This window comes from Trachemys scripta, chromosome 22, assembly GCF_013100865.1.
Source record: "Trachemys scripta elegans isolate TJP31775 chromosome 22, CAS_Tse_1.0, whole genome shotgun sequence".
NCBI classification, from domain to species: domain Eukaryota; kingdom Metazoa; phylum Chordata; order Testudines; family Emydidae; genus Trachemys; species Trachemys scripta.
Genome location: NC_048319.1, coordinates 13,180,818 through 13,193,548, shown reverse-complemented (window position 1 = coordinate 13,193,548; position 12,731 = coordinate 13,180,818). Strand labels below are relative to the sequence as shown.

Here is a 12,731-nt window from a genome sequence, read left to right as displayed (position 1 = left end):
GGCCGGGCTGAGCGCCCTCCCCTCCTGTCCCCCCTTCTCCGGGGCACCTGGCATGGATCCGGCCGGGCTGAGCACCCTCCCCTCCTGTCCCCCCACGGCCCCGGGAGCCTGGCATGGTCCAGCCTGTGCTGTGTGCCCCTCCCCCCCGCTATCTCAGAGGACCCCATGAATGGCACTGTCCAGGATGAGCTTTCCCCCTGCCCCGAATAATATTGCCTGGGCAGAACCCCTCATGCATAGGACCCCACCCCCAACAAGCGAGCCTGGGGCTGCTCCTCTCTGAGGGGTGGCACTGCCCTGAGCCTGCCCTGCTGCTCACTCTTCAGGAGTCGGGAAGGGGGCAGCTTGGGGTGGGCTGGGCTCTCTGGGTGGCGGGCAAGCCCCTGCCGCTCTGGGGGTGGGGCTGTGTGCATGAAACATAATGTACTAATGTAAGGGGCAATCTGGGCTGCCCCTGGGGAGAGAGGAGGGAATAGTGCGGTGCATCAGCTTGTGGAATGGGAGAGGTGGGAGCCCCATTGCTTAGCAGTAGGACATCAGGGGATGGTGCCTTGTCTACACGGGACTGAGCCCTGGAGAATAGGGCACAGTCTTTCATTAGTCCCCAGTGCGATGCACTAGATGGGACCGAATAGGCTTCCTCTGTCATCTCCCCTGAAAGGAGAGTGCTGGAATCAGCAATGTGCAGGGTCTCCTGCTCCCAACCAAATACTAACAGGCAGAGACCCTCAATCTGGTGACATCTGAGCGGATAAGAAGCCTATCACTGTCTGGGGTTTGTGGGCTTTTCTCAGCCCTCCTGTCCTTGTAATTTCTGAGTAGCCATGCAAGCATTTTTGACATTATCCTTGCAACACCCCTGTACAGTAGGGGAATGGTTAACCTCATTTTGTAGACACTAGGGCTTTTAAAGGACTTGCCCAGGGATCACACACCAAGTCTGGGATCTCAAGTTTCAGTCCTGTGCACTAACCACAGCTTTCTCTGGGAAGTGCACAGCCATTTGGCTCTGTTCCTTTGATAAAAGGACAGGATTGAATAAGTGCTCCAACTACAATGTTATGTTCATATTCATTCCTATAGAGAATGGGATGGGAGGGGTCTCCTCTCGCATCTCTGGTCTTCATTGCTTTCATAGAATCCTAGAAGATGAGGGTTGGAAGAGACCTCGGGAGGTCATCTAGTCCAACCCCCTGCTTTCCCCAGTAACTCAAGCTCTTCCTGTGACCTTCCCCATGTAGCCCTTATAAGCTGTGAGAACCTAGGAAAATATTTCTATCATGTTATCAGTTCATCTTATCCAAAACAAGATCAGAAAGCTCTGCTTTCTCAAGGCTGCTTGAAAGTGATTATAAGGCTGGAAACAAGCTCACGAGTTGACCTGGCTATTAAATTAATATTAATATTAAATGAACTTGAGAATCTCAAACTGACAAACAGAAACGCATGGCTGGGCAAATCCCTGTGCATCTGTCCTTGCTCGCTGACTTACAGTTCATTATAACGTTACAATTTTTAGGTTCAGTTTTGCATATGCCCATGGTGCAACTATTACAGATTGTTAAGCGGACTACACGTCCCGTTGTGGGTCTCATTTAGAGAGATACTGAGTATCTGTGGCTCTGAACACTGAGTTTATTCATAGTATTTAACAGAACCAGCTAAATTTTGACTGTCACAACACATTGATCTGATTTTCTTTAGGGTCTTTAGCGGCAGTAGAACTTAAATAATCCACTACAGAAATTGGTGGAGATGCCATCCAATGGGTTTGGCAGTGTTTGAGCCAGATGTTGTAAGAGGTGGTGGTAGCCACACTTCTGGAGAATCCCAGCCGGGCCGTGCACTTCTGCTTCAGTTGGTCAGTACTGCTAGGATAATGGCGGGAACACCTGCATGTGGCTTGCTGCAAGAGAGCTCTAGAAAAGTAAATCAGAGAGTTTCTAGGCTCCCTTTGCTGGAGCACAGTGTGAGGCTTGTTTAACAAGATGCGGTACAGGCAGCAGGCTTTATGGTTTTTGATGCTGAGTAGAAAAAAGAAAACGCTTTTTCACAAAGCAACAAAAATGTTGCTTGTTCTCTTTTTATAACGTTGGTTTTCTAAGAGTGTTGGAGGACAGCAGAATGTTATTGTGATGTTTAGGATGCAGCAAGGAGTCTGTGGAAGCTACAGCTCAGCTGTTGACTTAAAACAAAACAATGAGGGCATAATTTTTTCCTTCTCCAAAAAAAGCCCACTGAACGAAAGCCGTAGGAGATCTTGTCTCCTTTGGCTAGCACCAGGCAGATACGGGGCAAAGAATAATGTTGTCAATGTTTTCATTTGAAAAACTGTTTACTTACATAGTGTTCCAAGTGTGCCACATGACTAGCTATAGACAGGTCCCTGCCCTGAAGTCCTGACTGTTAATATGCAACAGGGAATAGGGGTAGATGGGCAGCACACGGCAGCTTTTTAAAAACATTGTCAAAAGAAAGTTCGACCTAAGCCTGACTTCATCCATTCTTCTGTGAACTATTCCCAAATGCATGGTTATGGCACGCTGTCACCATAAGCACTACACTGAAATCCTGAGGGCAGGGCAGAGAGTGATGTAGCGGGGTGGGTATGTGTCTTGAGAACTCGCATTCCTCTGAATGGGAACACTGTTCCTTTGCTTCCAGGCATGTTTTGGGATGGATACCTCCCAAATAGAACTTCTCCTTTTCTCACCCTCTGTTTCTACACTAGCAGTTTTCCTACATTTCCCCCCGTTGTAGCTGGTGTACACAAATGCTGGTTGACATGGTGGTTAAAGCTTTGGAGACTCACTGCACCAGCACCCATCACTGCTACCATTGATGGAAGAACTGCTAGTGTAGACAAAAGCCATTTTGCAATTGGGTTGGCTGAGAACTGTGCTTTCTTATGAAATGAACTTGACAGAGTTCATTAAGGGCCTTGTCCAGGTCAGTAAAGGCCCCCAGAATGCATGGGGAGAAATGGCATGATGTGAACTTCAAGGAAAGAGAGGACTCACTTAGCATGCACAGGGATGTAACTAGAAGTCATGGGATGGAAGTTTGGGCTGAAGATCAGAAACATTTTCCTGGCAGTCAGATGGATTAAATTGTGGAGGGATCTCCCAAGGGGAATTTTGGAAGCCTCGTAAAATCACACTTGACATTGGCAAGCAGGAAGTGTTCATTCATGAGCACAAAGGTCTAATTCATCAACTTCTGCAGAGTCTGATCTTTCTTCTTCTGCCCCCTCCCCCCTGGTTTTAGCCATTATGATTGCAAAGAACAGATTTGAAAATTGAATCACATGTAAACTGATGCAGTACTGTCTTCCTGAATCTGCAGACAGTCTAGCCCGGACAGCTGCATGCAGTTTTACCAAGCAGCACTCGAGGACTTTGCTCAGTTTTGCTGTGAGCGGCAGTGAAACTGGTGAAAATCCCATTATCTTCACATGGCTGGTCTTTGGGGAAGCTCTGATAAACAGCAGCAGTGGCAGGCCCTGGAATTACTCAGAATGGAGTACCTGTTCCCAGAAAGTGGTTGGGAAGGGTGAATAGCAGTGACCTCATCTTTCTCTCCTCCCTCTATTAGCAGCAGCCAGGAAGCTCTGAGGGAATGAGAAGAATCCAAAAACTCCTTGTAGGGAGTGGGGTTCAAATAATCGGAGACCCAACTACATAATGGTGTTACAAAAGGTGGTGCCCCTAAGCAGGGTCTAGAGGCAACATACTAGTAGGAATTGCAGCAGTTTGGGGAGGTGAGGCCTGGATTTCTCTCTCACCCCACTCCATCTTTCTGATCTCTCTATCTAGTTGGTGTTTGGTCAGTTTTTCAAGTCTTGCCCCATCACTTGTGACTCTGAAAAGCTAGACTGGGCAAAACTCTAGAATCCTCCAGCGTCTAGAGGGTGAGCCCTCTATTTGTAGGGAGATGGGCCAGATGATCTAATAGCTGGATTCCCTTATCTGGCTCGGTACAGTGCATCTCGCTGTCTGCTATTCCCGCCCTGGAGACAAAGGGGGAGTGCAGGGTGAAGTCTGTTCACTGAGCCATTACAAACATTGATTCTATCTCCCCTTGTAAGTATGCTCACACTTCTTATCAAACTGTCTGTACTGGGCTAGCTTGATTATCACTTCAAAAGTTTTTTTTCTCTTAATTAATTGGCCTCTCAGAGTTGGTAAGACAACTCCCACCTGTTTATGCTCTCTGTATGTGTGTATATATATCTCCTCAATATATGTTCCATTCTATATACATCCGAAGAAGTGGGCTGTAGTCCATGAAAGCTTATGCTCTAATAAATTTGTTAGTCTCTAAGGTGCCACAAGTACTCCTGTTCTTCTTTGTTCACTCTTAGGCATTCACCCTCAGCCTCCGTGGATGCTGACTGAAGCTATAATGACAATCCTGAAGTGTTGGTGTTAGGGGTGCTGGTTAGAACAATATTACAATGAAGTGTTTGCTCATTGGTGGAAAATTTCTTCCTCCGCCCAAAGATAAAATCATAAGTAACTTCACAAGGGATGTGGGAAATGGTTTTATCCAGTGAGCAGATTAAAAAGCCGAGACAAGAAGTCTACCCGCAGGCCAGAAACTGTTCAATCTTTCCCAATGTGGTAAAAAAGGAAATTGGAGAGGTCACTCTGGGAATGGAAAGATCTTATCAGCTTGAGGAAGAATCAAATATAAACATCATCCCACATGTGATGAAGGTTTAAAGCATGGTGCTTTGCTGCATGCCCATTGCCCTTGGAAACAGTGCCAGTTAAGGTGATGGTGGCTAGTCAGAAGACACCCTCTCACCCCCAGACCCATTGATATTTTAAAGACCCTCTGCAGTAGCTTCTCCCTAAGTCAGCCCAGTACATAGCCCATCTGTGGGGAATTAGAGGAAAGTTATAACTTTAGTTCAAAGACTGACTTAGCAAACTAATTGCCCCTTTAAATGAGAATAGGCAGGAAGTGAAGAGGGAGGCAGGAGGATTTCTAGTGGAGGTTGAGAGCTGAGGAAGAACAATAAGAACTAGATACTTTCTATCTTAGCACTAGGTATTCTAGCCACTCTTATTTTAAAATATTTTTGAGTTGATTTTTTTTTTTTACAAGCATTTGATCTAGCCAGTATTGATCTGTATGTAACAGCTAGTCGCCTAGTCCAGTACTACTACTTAGCATATGTGCAAAATGCCTCAGGTGGCACGTGAGCAGGATTCATTGCCGAATTTGGTCCGCTGGTTGGATCGTTAGCTTCCCTGTCCCGGACCGGGTACCAATTGGGAGTGCGACGTGAACACTGATTCATACCCCCCAATCCAGTACTGATAAGACTGAATGAATTGCTGCTGTATTCCATTCAGGGAGCTTTCTTATAGGTCTCTGAAGAAGTCTTCCTTAGGAAACGATCTGAGACTGAGTAGCATATAATTTGAGCTCAGTGATTAAAGCAATTCACTCACATGACCTATGTGCATCTGGCAAGAACCCATAATCTGATTAAAATGTGAATTTTCCCATATACAGATCTTGCAGTATAAAAACAAAGTCCAAATGACAGCGCTAGCTCTCTTCATGAAAGCATCGTTCAGCTGAAACAAATTAAATCCAGAAATAGATCTGACAGGGTCATGTGATATTCCGACAAAGGTTTGGAGTACAGTGCTCATCAGGTGCTGCTTACATCTTTGTCACTTATTATTCCCATCCGTCTCTTTGGCCTGCTGAATAGGCTCCTGCAGACCAGAATTAATTTGCAGGAGCCTGGCAGGTGCCTTTGTTTCGGCAGTGTGATGTTGCACTTTAATATTTTCTAAGAGGCTTGTTTTCCAGCACAGGATTAGTTCCCATCTCTCTGTACATGTGGGAACAAAGAGTAGTTCAAGATGTAATAGACTTAAAAGTCACATTTGTCTGAAAAAGCTGCCCCTGCCCTAGTCTTGTGTAACTACAGCAGAGGTGGCTAAAACTGAAATTAGAGGGGAAACATTTTTCTGCGTGTCAGTGTCTCTACTTGGGGCATAATCAGTTTCACTCTCATTTGTTGACTTCTTGTCTTGTGCCTTCTCTTCCCCAGTATTTACCAGTAACACAGTAGCAGTTGGAGTTTAGCTCCAGGAGCAGCCTGTGTCCTGTTCCTAGGATCCCTGCACTGAGGTGGGGAACAGCAGGAGCTGGGAATCACTTTCTTCAAGACCTCTTTATAGTGTTGGGTTGCAATGGGAGCTTGATGGGTTACAGAGCCCCCTTTGTTCTCTAGACCCTTACAATGTTGGGGGATATAAAATCTGGCTGCCAGGGAGCCCCCTTCTTTTTTACAGGCTATGGAGCAATGAGAGTGTGGGCAGGGACTGTGGGAGAAGTAGTACTTCAGTTCCTAGGTGTTCTTTGCAGGTCCTGGCGAGGAGGTTAGAAGAGAGGCCTTGCCTTGATACTCCTCCTGAAGAAGCAAGCGCGAGGAGGGGTGAGCCCAAGTACGTTTGGACCTTTATAAATATCAGCAGGGCACCTGGAAATCCTATCAATATTTTTTTTTTATAAAGGACTCTTTTAAAAAAGGTGATGTGTATTAAAGGGGATTCTGTCAGAGTGTTATTTTTACTTAATTTTTAAAAGTCTAGTTGACTGTCCTTTTAATTCAAATACATGGCTTTCCCATGAGATGCCACGTCTTGTTCTGGTCTCCTTACAGCTGTGCAACCTGCATGAATATAACTGAGAGAAGAACTTGCTCCACTCTTAGCCACATTAAGAGGAGTTAGTCATGCACTCATAGGCCCAAAGTATTGAGCTTGTTCAGTTTCATGTGCACAGAGCAGGATATGAAGTTGAACTGGTTTGATATATTCTAAAAGAGCTTTCATTCTGTGGCTTGCGTTCCCAATAAGAAACTTACGTTAGGTACCTCTGCATGATATTCACTGTTCCTTAAACCAGTCGAAGAGACTTGTAGAATCAAAATATTTTCACTTTCTGTAAGTCTTTGGCAAAGCAAACTGCTTGCCCCGCAGATCCACCCTGCATTTACAGCATACTGGTTGTGTACCTGTTCTGCACTCTTTCAGTACGCACACAAGCACCCACATGTTCTCTCTTGTGGCGTGGAAGATTCCTTAATGCAGATCTGTGACATGCCAAGCACCTTACTGCATGTAGCTTTACAACCTTTACAATTCCACTATGTTGATACCTTTATGATGGCAAAACATCAGTAACCCAATACAAAGACGAGTCAGTCTGTTAGTGCTGTCAGACAAAAGGCTGTTTTGTTGTTTAATATCTGCATCAAAGTCCAAGAAAGGAGGTGATGGAAAAGTCTGTAGCTTGCTTGGTGGCGTGTGTAAAATGAGTTTAGCTTCAATCTGTATCACAACTAGTGCTCCTAGCAGAGAGCCCAAAGATTGCACACCCAGAGATCAGGATTGAGACACATTAGTGGGAAAGGCTTTCCTGCTGTGCTTGACCTATTGAGAAGTAGAGGCTTTTAGTCTGTAGAAGATATTAATCCAGCCCCTTTCACCAACACAGACTGTTCACAGTATTTCAAAGAGCCAATGGTGCTGCCTTGCCTTCCTTTAGGCAAATACTCTGCTCCCAGGGCTGTGTGGTGTGCGTTTGTGTTGAGGTTTTCCAGTGTTGTAGATAGCCTCATTAACCTCAGAACTTTCTGAGAGACATTTCTAGTAATAAAGAAAAGGCCCAAACCGACGACAGTAGCTTTTCTCACTTTCTCTTTCCCACCCACATATTTAAACAAAATCTCTTCAACCTATAATTAGCTGTACAGTAGTTGTTTTCCATCATGTGGTCTTGTGGCTTCTCCAGGTTACATGTGAGTTTCTTCACTGTCTTGTGGTGAATAACTAGACTGAGTCAGTGTGTTTGGTGGGTAGATCTGGAGGATTCAACATATTCCCATCAGTTTATGCTGTCTGGAACTGCCAGCGATGCTCAGCCAGCCTCTTTCTGTCGCCTCGGCAATCTAGAGAAGACTGCACATCCCTGAGCAGATCCAGTTCATAGTGAGCTATGTACTGTACCTCACTAACTTTTTCCTACAGTATTACTGAGTAAAACAAAATGCCATTTCCCTTCTGGCTCTGTTGTATGTAAACAAGTGAAGCCAATGAGTGACCGTGTAATGTAAATGGTGCTCTTAAATATTTACTGTGGAACAGGAAAGGGGAATGATTACTTCTGTAAAAAGAACAGCTTTATTTTATAGTATTCCGACTGCACATGCAGTCAAGTTTCATCTGTAGTAAACAGTGCCAACTAGAATTATCCCTCTGTACAGTTGCACGGCTTTTCTCTCACTGGGGACCCAATGTCCATAAATGAAATGTCACAGTGCACAGCCATCTGTATAGTATTTTATAGTGCTGAGAGTGCAAGTCACTTCGCAGACTATTCAGGATGGGGATGTGGTCTTCAGTTTTGTCTCTAATTTAGAATTAGCAGTATCTGCAATAGTAATCTTTATCTGCTCTTTGCCATGAGACTATTGGCTTAAAAAAATCTTCATATAAGAAATATACCCACTTCCAAATGAATATCTGCCTGTTCATTTGTAAACACTACACCAGGGGTCAGCAACCTTTCAGAAGTGCTGGGCCAAGTCTTATTTATTCACTCTGATTTAAGGTTTCGCGTGTCAGTCATACATTTTAGCGTTTTTAGAAGGTCTCTTTCTAGAAGTCTATAATATATAACTAACCTATTGTTGTATGTAAAGTAAATAAGGTTTTTAAAATGTTTAGGAAGCTTCATTTAAAATTAAATTAAAATGCAGAGTCTCCCGGGACCAGTAGCCAGGTCCCGGGCAGTGTGAGTGCCATTGCAAATCAGCTCGCGTGCTGCCTTTGGCATGCGTGCCATAGGTTGCCTACCCCTGCACTACAGAAAAGCAGGGATAAATATTGGCAAACCAACGGGTAGCTGTGTGCTTCCTTACAGCAAACACTGATTCAACAAATTAAAAACATCCTCTGCTTATGGACTTCACTGTGTCACAAGATTGGCTTGGGCAAACACACTGCTGTTTTTGAAGTGATCTGTAAACAAGCTGAGGATGGGAACTTTTCAGATAACTTGAACACAGGGCAAACTACTTTTTCTGCCATTTTATGGAACACTATTCTAATCTTAAATTCACAGGATGTCAGTGGACCACAAGATGAGGGCAGTGTCATCTTGTCTGCAGTGTCACTACATGGCTGATAATCACATGGTTGAAAAAAGCTTCAGTGGCACTAAGGTTGTCATCCCGCCATGCCACCTTAAGGACCTAGGTAGAGGTCAATCCAAGTGGTGCTCAATCTGCAAGGAGGCATGTCCCTTTGGGATTTTCTGTGATGATGATCATCTTGTCATCTTTCTGGTCTGTTAATACCTAGCCTGCACTTGGTACTGTATCTGTTATTTATAAAGCACTGATAATGCACTTGTGTTGTACTCAAAGATGAGTAGCTCAAATACATCTTCCTCCTTCACTGTATAACCTTGTGAAAGTCTTCAGCAACATATGGAAAAGATTATGCGTGACTATTAATAAACCTTAAATCCAAACACTGATCACTAGAAAGTCAGCCTTTGATGCTTTTACAATGGAAATTGTATTAACTTGGATTTCACCAAACCCATGTCTACACTATCAAAGCTACCCATTGTTATAAGGAATGTCAGCGATGAGTGCAGCTAAATCATCTTCAGCACCAGGTTAACTGCAGTGATTGGCTAACACTTGTTGAGTCTACTGTACACTAGCGCACGTGTAGGGTGTGTGTAACTTTTGAGATGCAGCATTTAAAGGGGCATGGCCACTTGAAAGACATCACGTTTCTGTTTGAAAATAGTACATGTGCGATAGTTATAGGTATAATTTACAATGGGTACAATTGAAAGATTAGGTTGTCTACTTTGATTTTGGCAACACTTTGTATTCTCAGTTTTACTATTTCCTTAGCATGAAGGCAGACTGACTATGCAGAAAGGACTCTTATATGCAGAGCTGGTAGCATCACCTATAGTTGAAGTTGCCAGCACTTTCCCTGATAAGACCCTATTGTTGCTTATATAACTTTGCCAAATGCTCAACTATTCGGGCAGAAATTTTTCATTGCCTGCCCTGCCTCAGGTTGATATTTCTTTAAGTTTCAGCAAACCCTGATCAGCCACTTGAGGATGCGGTTAAGGGAAAATAGTCTTGTCAATGTTAACATTTTTCTCGATATTCTCTTTGAAGTGCTCTAGCTCCTCCATGCTTTGGACTAAACGTGGCAGGAGGATAGTCCTGGGGTGTGTAAGATGCCTTTTGCTTCCCATATCAAAACCCATCAGGATTTGGCAGTATAAGCCACTGGGGAAAAATTGCCACTTGCACATGCTCAGAAGGGCTTGTGAGAAGCTTGAGGCTGTAATCTTGGAACGTTCCGTTTGCACTGAACATGTTCCAGCCCCACAGAATTCTAGTCCCTTCTCTTGTACTGCAGGGGGTGTTCCTCATTCTGGGTACTTGATGGCTCGTAGAGAGGCAGACGAGTACTATTTTTACCATTTTCCCAGGCAGGGTAACTGAGAAGTTTCACAAGAACACTTAAGGCAGAGCTGATGTTGGAACCCTGTCTCTAATATGGCATGGACACCATCCATGGAATCACACTGCTTTTCAAAATGTATGTTTCTAATCTGTGCTTGACTGGGTTGTCTGTAACCACTAGGCCCCATTTCTCTACAGGGCCAGGAATAGAAATCTGGATTTTCCCACCATTCCTCTTCTGCCTAGCAAACAGCTGTGTAAGCCACTGGCAAAGTGTGCCTCTCATCCCCCTCTAGTGGCCAATCCTCACAGCGGATAACTGTTACTCATTATTCCTCCACATAAGGGTATATATTTAAAAAAAATAAAAGGGCACTAGAAATTCTCTCACACACAAACTAGATAAAAAAACCATGAAGGTTGGAAAGTCAAACATTCAGAAGCTCGGAAATGCTCGAGTTAAGCTGTAGCTTGATTTCTTCTCTCTTGTGCCAAGGCATTATAATACACCCTTTAATTTGCTATTTCTGCTTAATTCCATGCAAAGGATGGACAGTGAATGAGACAGAGGGTTATAAGAAGAGAAGTGATGTCCTCTTATGCCTAAGGCACTGGACTGGGACTGAGGAGAGTTGGGTTCTGCCCCCATCTCTGATCCACCACATGCAATGGCAGACTAATATAATAAAGATTTGTGGATCATGGTGAATAATCAGCTGAATGAGCTCCCAGCATGATGATGTGGCCAAAATGGCTAATGTGACCCTTGGATGCATAAATGGGAATCTCCAGTAGGAGTGGAAAGGTTATTTTACCTCTCTCTCTCTCGTGGTGTGACCACTGTTGGCTATAGAGTCCCGTTCTGGTGCCCTCCAATCAAGAAGGCTGTTGGTAAATAGGAGAGGGTTCAGAGAAGAGCCATGAGAATAATTAAAGGATTCGACAACATGCCTTATAGCATTAGACTCACAGAGCTCAATCTATGTAGTTTAGCAAAGAAAAGGTTAAAGGTTGACTTGATTACAGTCTGTAAGTACAGTACCTGATGGGGAACAAATGTTTAATAATGGTCCCTTCAATCTAGCAGAGAAAGGTCTAACACAATTCAGTGGGTGGAAGCTAAAGCTAGACAAATTCAGACTGGAAATAAGGTGTAGATTTTTTTAAAGGAGTAATTGACCACTGGAATAACTTACCATGGGTTGTGGTGGAATCTCCATCACTGACCATTTTAAAATCAAGATTGGCTGTTTCTCTAAAAGATCTGCTCTAGGAATTATCTTGGGGAAGTTCTTTGGCCTGTGTTATATGGGAGGTCAGGCTAGATGATAACAATGGTCTCTTCTGCCTTGGAGTCTATGAACAAGGTATGTGCACAAGGGGACTGAACAAAGGGTGCATGGACAACCCCAGTTCTGCCACATTCTAGCTGTGGAGTGCTTTGCAGTCATAGCTTATTACATACCAAAACAATTCTCAGCAGTGGAGCAGAAGAAGACTGTGTGTATACAGTTTAAAGGTACTCTTGATTTTTTCTTTTTTCAGGACAAGGACATATTATTTAAAGGGGACAAAGTGAGACTATTGAAGTTCAAGCTGATTGTGTCCTTCTAAGCTTGTAAATATTCATTTGTCTTGCGTTCTGTTGTGAACCAGGCAACCTTGCATCACGCTGAAATAACCGTATAACCATATTTTTAATACCAGTCCTGTAAAGTCTATAGCAATGAGAGCTTAGTCAATAAGGACTGTGTGTGGATTTTCACTTTTGTTTTGGACTCACTAGAAGCTCAGGTAATTGAGGTCACCTTAGGCCAAATTGGGGAGCTTGGGAATTGAGTAATGTTGGTATATATTGTATTGGTCCAAATCTTTTGTGTTGTGTGTGGGTTGTAATGTCAGATGAATGCTTCTATGCAGTGGACAGGCTTGAGACCTTTCCATCACTCAAGACCATCTGTAAAATCAGTTTGTCACACGGCTCCCAACAGGCCACAGTGCCTTGAAGTGCTAAATCTTATCCGCATGCATTGTAGTGATAGAAATAGTGGTGTCAATAACCTATATACAAAGCACTCTTGCTGTGTTAACAACATTGGTAGGAACTCTGTGGTTACAGCAGTTGAGATAAGGCACCGTTAATGTTTCATTACTGGTGCTGCATAACTTTTTCAGAAATGGGGTGAAATCCTGG

The 12,731-nt window shown here is 43.8% G+C and overlaps 1 protein-coding gene across 3 annotated transcripts in view; it reads left to right on the top strand.

Annotated features, from left to right (window-relative positions):
- The window catches only part of PIP5K1C (phosphatidylinositol-4-phosphate 5-kinase type 1 gamma), an 80,843-nt gene that overhangs the window by 5,422 nt on the left and 62,690 nt on the right, over positions 1-12,731 (top strand). The gene's annotated exons all lie outside the window — the stretch shown is intronic.